Source organism: Felis catus, chromosome D3 (genome assembly GCF_018350175.1).
Source record: "Felis catus isolate Fca126 chromosome D3, F.catus_Fca126_mat1.0, whole genome shotgun sequence".
Classification (NCBI taxonomy): Eukaryota; Metazoa; Chordata; class Mammalia; order Carnivora; family Felidae; genus Felis; species Felis catus.
This window is the reverse complement of record NC_058379.1, coordinates 92,228,827-92,234,598: the sequence shown is the minus strand read 5'-3', so window position 1 is coordinate 92,234,598 and position 5,772 is coordinate 92,228,827. Positions and strand designations below refer to the sequence as shown.

General features: G+C 51.8%; 1 non-coding gene across 1 annotated transcript; it reads left to right on the top strand.

The window, feature by feature from the left end:
- Positions 1-2,934: 2,934 nt before the first annotated feature.
- On the top strand, positions 2,935-3,019 carry TRNAR-UCG. Its single transcript has one exon. It is a non-coding gene; the product is annotated as a tRNA-Arg (tRNA).
- The last annotated feature ends 2,753 nt before the right edge of the window (positions 3,020-5,772 follow it).

Below are 5,772 nucleotides of genomic sequence, written 5' to 3'. Positions count from 1 at the left end.
TAATGATCTTGTTAAAACGGTATGGAGGGGCGGCGAGCCATGTGACAGCTTCCACCTGGGTGACCAGACAGGGCCTCCCAAGAGGGTGGTGGGTGAGCCACGTCTTCATTCTTGAGAGGGGTTTCCCTCCGGAAAGAAATGTGGGGGTTCTGAGGAGTCAGGAGGAAGGGGAGCCCCAGGAAAGGGTTATCAGCAGCACGGGTCTCTGGCGGTAGAAGTTCTGAAACAGAGTCAGCAACACCGCGTGGGCACCCGTCAGAGGACACGGACGGGAAGGTTGGGGGGGGGGGCTGTGGTGGACGGTGAAGATCACGGGGCCAAGGACGACCTTGACCTCCTCTCAGGAAGGAGCCAGCAAGGGACACCCTCCGGGACATGCCGTCTGCAGCGGGAGGGCAGGCGCGTGGAGAGCACTGGGAAGGGAGAGGACGGTGAAGGGTGTGGAGGTCCTGGCTGACCTTGGACGAGCAGGGTGAGGATCTGTGGGGGTTTGGATCACCTGCTGCCCTCCTTTCACTTCCTCGGTTTTCCCTCCCAAGGGTGGGGACTGACCCCAGGTTCCAGACGGTGTGCACGAGGGCAGGCACACCAGCAGGGTGCCCGCTGTCTTTCTAAAGAAAGGAGACTTGGCTCCTTCTGTCATCCCTCTTCTGAACGAGGTTTCCTTTCTTGCCATCTTTTCTTGCCACTCCAGAGATCAGGACTCACCGAAGGTTTCCTTCTGCGTCTCCGCTGAGCCAGGACTCTCTCACCGGGGCTCCAACCCTGGGGACGGTCCGCTCTGTCTGGAGTGCAGCTTCAGGACTCCAGGAAAGGGCCACCCGGAGGGTGCATCCGGGGGACTGCTAGAAACGCCAAATCTCGAACCTTCTGCCGACCTACGGAATGGGAATCTGAAGTTTAGCACACCCCGGGCTGTCCATGAACACAACCACGGATAGTACAGTACACTATCAAAACCCACAGGACAATCTACCAGGATTTCTTTTTTTTTTTTTTCCCATTGTCCAGACACTTCCCAATTTCCCACGACAAATCCCAAACTGATCGTTATTTGTTAAGGCATTTTTCTTGGTGAGCATGGTAACGCGGGGTCTCTCCATCTGGGCCCCCACCTCCTGGGCACGCTCCAGCACCTGCCGGTCGGCCAGATTTAAACTTAAGCCCACACATCGTATTGTGCACTTTTTGCTGCTTCTATGGTTCCCTAGGTTGAGTCGCAGCAGGCCGATTATCAAATGACCTCCCCGATGTGGCACCGGCTCCTCTTCCTTCCCCGTATCTTACCCTTAGGTTTCATGCTGTCGGGCCGTGTGGGGCCATTTGCCCTCTGAAAATGCCGTGGTCATTTCTCTCTGTTAACTTCCCGAAGCTCTTTTGACACCTGGTTTACCCTCCGCCATGCTCTCTGGTCAACCCCCCCACCCCCCCGGCCCCGTTCCTTGAAAAGCATGCTGATCATTTTGTCCATTCACTGACGGTCCCAAGACCCAGGGAGTCCAAATTCGGGAAGCTTTTGATTTTCCTCGCACACTGTCTCAATGAGTTCAAGTCATTTAAACATCAAGCTGTTCGTAAGTTTATCGATCGAAGGGTGGTCTTAAAGGCATAGGTCGAAAAGTGCTGACACCCCAGTAGGCGAACCTCAAGCACCCGCTGAATGAGACAACAGCCCAGTGGATGGAAGTCTCAGAATCATCCACGGCTTCAGGTGTCGATGGGTTTCTTTCACCCCCGCCACCCAAACCGTGCTCTCCACAGCGGCCTCCCTTCCTGAAATTCGTCCCGGCAGGGTCCCCTACGCGCATCTTGAGAGCAGAGATCACAACACATTTTTTTTCTTTACCCTACAATATGGGGGATTTTGTCTGGCACAGAGTAGGGCCAAACACAAGACTGTTGGTTGGTTGGAAAGCTGGTGCTATGTGACAAACGGGGATCATCGATGGCTTCTGTTTGACCAAGTGTCATTCTGCTCTCTGTGAGAGGTTTCCATGCGTAGTATCAGTGCCTTCTGTGGAGCCCCATCTTTAGTTAGGCCTGTCTGGAACCTGGCAGGGTGACAGAATGCGCATTGAAACACTTGATAAATACTTTTAATTAGGATGGTGGACGGTCCACCGCTGTCAGGGTTAATGGCGGAGAAAATAGCGTCTAATACAATTATCCCTACTTTCCTCTTTTGTGATGGAAAATAACTAGGGTCCAAAGGTTTAAGGCGGCTAGAAAATTCAAAAAAGGCACTGACTTCATGGGTTGCTATGACTCAGCTTGGTTAACAGAACTGAGAGTTCTTTCAGAAAAAAATGCTCTATAAAAAAGCATGTGGGATGTTCCCGTGACCACTGTAAGCCCCCAGGTACTTAATTTCTTCACAAAGAGGCAGAGAGCCATCATTTCCAGCTTACTCAGATCTTTTTTTCCATACTAATGTCATGATGTGGCCAATCTTCGAAATGAAAGATGCAGTGATATCCTACTAAGTTCACTGCAAGGGCAGTCGCCAGGGATGGCTTCTGGGGGGTCACAGTTTCCGACTCAGAGACTTGGTTTGCTTTTCTCTCACAACGAAGTGGGCAGCAGACTCTCAGCTGCCAGGGGCTGAAACAGAATTAATGATTTAATGGCCATATGTGTCTGCTCCTCTCAATAAGCTTCTTCCTCTCGATGACATAGCCGGCTTAACCATGTGGGTCACTTGAGAGAGCTATGGCTGTCGGTTGCCAGGGAAACCAGGCGCAAATGAACACACTTGCGTCTCGTCTCTTAGTGGTGGTTAGCAGCCGGCTTCTTGGAGGAGGGTTCGTAACAGGATAAATGGAAGACGTCGGGAGGTCCGCACATGTATGCAATATGACAAGCGATGCCTCATTGGGAAACCTCTGGGGATCTGTTATCTTGAATCAACTTGTAAATAATTCTGAAGTATGGGGCGCCTGGGTGGCTCAGTCGGTTGAGCGTCCGACTTCGGCTCAGGTCGTGATCTCACGGTTTGTGGGTTCGAGCCCCACGTCGGGCTCTGGGCTGACAGCTCGGAGCCCGGAGCCTGCTTCGGATTCTGTGTCTCCCTCTCTCTCTCGGCCCCACCTCTGCTCATGCTCTGTCTCTCTCTGCCTCTCAAAAATAAAGAAACGTAATAAAAAAAATTTTTTAATAAATAATTCTGAAGTGTGTTGACACCTTTGAAAAACAAGTTTAGTCGGCCCACAAGGGACCCATGCTGGTTTTAACACGGAGCAGATCTGTCTTCTCTGTGCAAGGGCACATTGTGTAGCGGAAAGGGGGACTCGGAGTCCCCGAGGTGCGGGATCCCGTCCGTAGCTGCAGAGGTCACTTGCCGTAGGGTCCTCACGATGCGTGTAATTCATTCTCGGCAATTTGACTTCCTCGATGACACCATAAAGTACACACTGAAGGGGACCCAGTCCGGCTGGATAAACAACCGGACGTAAAGGTGTGTGAAGCCACTGTGAGTCAAGCACACGTTTTCTTAAATCTGTCCACGAGGGCCGCGCGTGCACGGGGGATGCTGTCGCCGCTTCTGCAGGTGGCGGACGGGAGGGTGCTGTCCTCCGATGCAGAACCGGGAAAAGTGAGGACGCCCCAGCTCCCTCAAGGCAGACTTCTGGTTTTCGTTCAACAAGTAATGGAAGTCCTGCCCTCTTGAAGAATAATTTCAGAGGCACACACGCTTTACTCTGCAAGTAGCCGTATAAACGGAGGGAAACTCGATGTCCGGTTGGGCGAAGGTGACGGTTTTCGTGAGGAGTCAGCCCGCCGGGGGCATCGGCAGTGCTGGACCTGAGCCTCGGCTGCCCTGAGTCCGAGATGCCTCCAGCAGGTGGGAAAGGATGAGCACATTCCAGCAACCCAGAGTCAGTGCAGGCAACCCGCGAGGAAACGAGAGGAAATGCCAGAAAGAGGCCAGGATATGTGAAGGTGCTAAGAGGCTCTGTGCTTTTATGGTGGCTGCTCACAGTGGGCGGCTTCCTGGGAAGAGGGGCGTGTTCGTACCCACGCCAGCGTTGGAAATGAGTGGAGAGGACCCAGAAGCAGCAGTGGTAGCAAAGGGGGAGGTTGAGCGAAGCCCTCCGCGAGCCGGGCCTGGGGGACTGTTCACCACTGAGGAGGAGGAGCCCCCCTCCCCAGTCCCCACCCCTTCCCGGGAAGCCAGACTCGGATTCCTCGTGCTGAGCAAATCACTAGAAGATGCATCTGATTCCGGTCCTGGCAGAGGCCACAGCCACTATCATCAGGCTTCTTAAGCCTTTCTTTCATCGACTCGTATTAATGGAACAAAACTTTATTCGAAACGTTAAAATCTGTTCTACCAAAGGGGCCTCGATTTGTTTGGTACGGAAGCTTCTTATAACCCACAGCATCATCGTGGTAACGACTCTGTGCGAAACGTGCATCCGTTTCAGACACGGCCGCGAAAGTAGCAAATGTTTTTCAAGCACCTTCTGTGTGTTGAGGACGGAAATAGTTGGTTTTACCCCATTCAGTCCTCACCAGAAAACTGCACAGACATTATAACGGCTCTTGGCAGGTGATTTTCTCAATGTCCCCACATTCTAAAATGTCATTTTACTCTAAGAACCGCCCTGTGGGATGTATCACATGATGCGGGGAGAAGGCTGCAGAAAGGAGAAACCACCATAGCCCGTTGCTGCCCGTCTGACTTTGAAGCTCTGAGAGATTTTCTAATATACGTTCATCTGTCACCGTGTTATCACTCAAGTCACAGGCTACGGAAGGAGAGAAGGCAATGGCCTGAAAGCCCAATGAATTTTTGTTTAATCGAATCTAACGGTCACAGCAACGGAAACAAAAGTAAAAATACAATGTTTAGTTGAAACTTACGGATCATACATAACTGGACTAGCTCATTATTATTTCTGTTTGGAGCCAAAACAATTAGTTCAGGAAAAAAACGTGTCAACCGTGGTTCTGGAAAATTCATGCGTGGCGTATTCTTTTTTTTTTTTTCTTAACGTTTATTTACTTTTGAGACAGAGAGAGATAGAGCATGAGCGGGGTGGGTCAGAGAGAGAGGGAGACACAGAATCTGAAACAGGCTCCAGGCTCCGAGCCGTCAGCACAGAGCCCGACGCGGGGCTCGAACCCACGAACTGCGAGATCGTGACCTGAGCTGAAGTCAGATGCTTAGCCGACTGAGACACCCAGGTGCCCCAATGCATGGCATATTCTGATGATGGACTGTTTACAAGACGATGGGAGATTGAGCCTAAGTGCTGTGCATATGTGAGTGTGTGTGTGTGTGTGTGTGTGTGTGTGTGTGCCCCCAGTGTGGGAGTGTGTGAGCACAGAGCTGTGTGCAGTTGGGTGTGTGAAAGACAGGAAGATGAGACTGGAAGGAAGGGACCCTGCCCCTTATTAAATTCTAACGTCTGCAAATCCCCAGGCGTGAAGCATTGAGTTTACTGAGAGTCTTCTCTCAACCACATAGACATCTAACAGAGGGTCTTTAAAAAGGGACGTTATCCCTTTTTAATTTAACAATTAAGATCACGACTGAGCCCAGGGAGGGGGGCAGGCACAAGCCACCCCGTGTCCTTAAGGTATTCATCTCACCTCCAAAACACAGAGAACGCTTCTCTGCTGGCGTGGTAATGACCTGTGTGTGGTTTGCAATGCTCTGCGTAGTCCTGGAGGAGTCTCCAGAAAACACAGCCCCTAGTACGTTAGGAAGGGCTGATTAGGGCAAGGGTTTGTCGCGCAGACCCCAGGAAGGAAGGTGAGCAAGGTGGC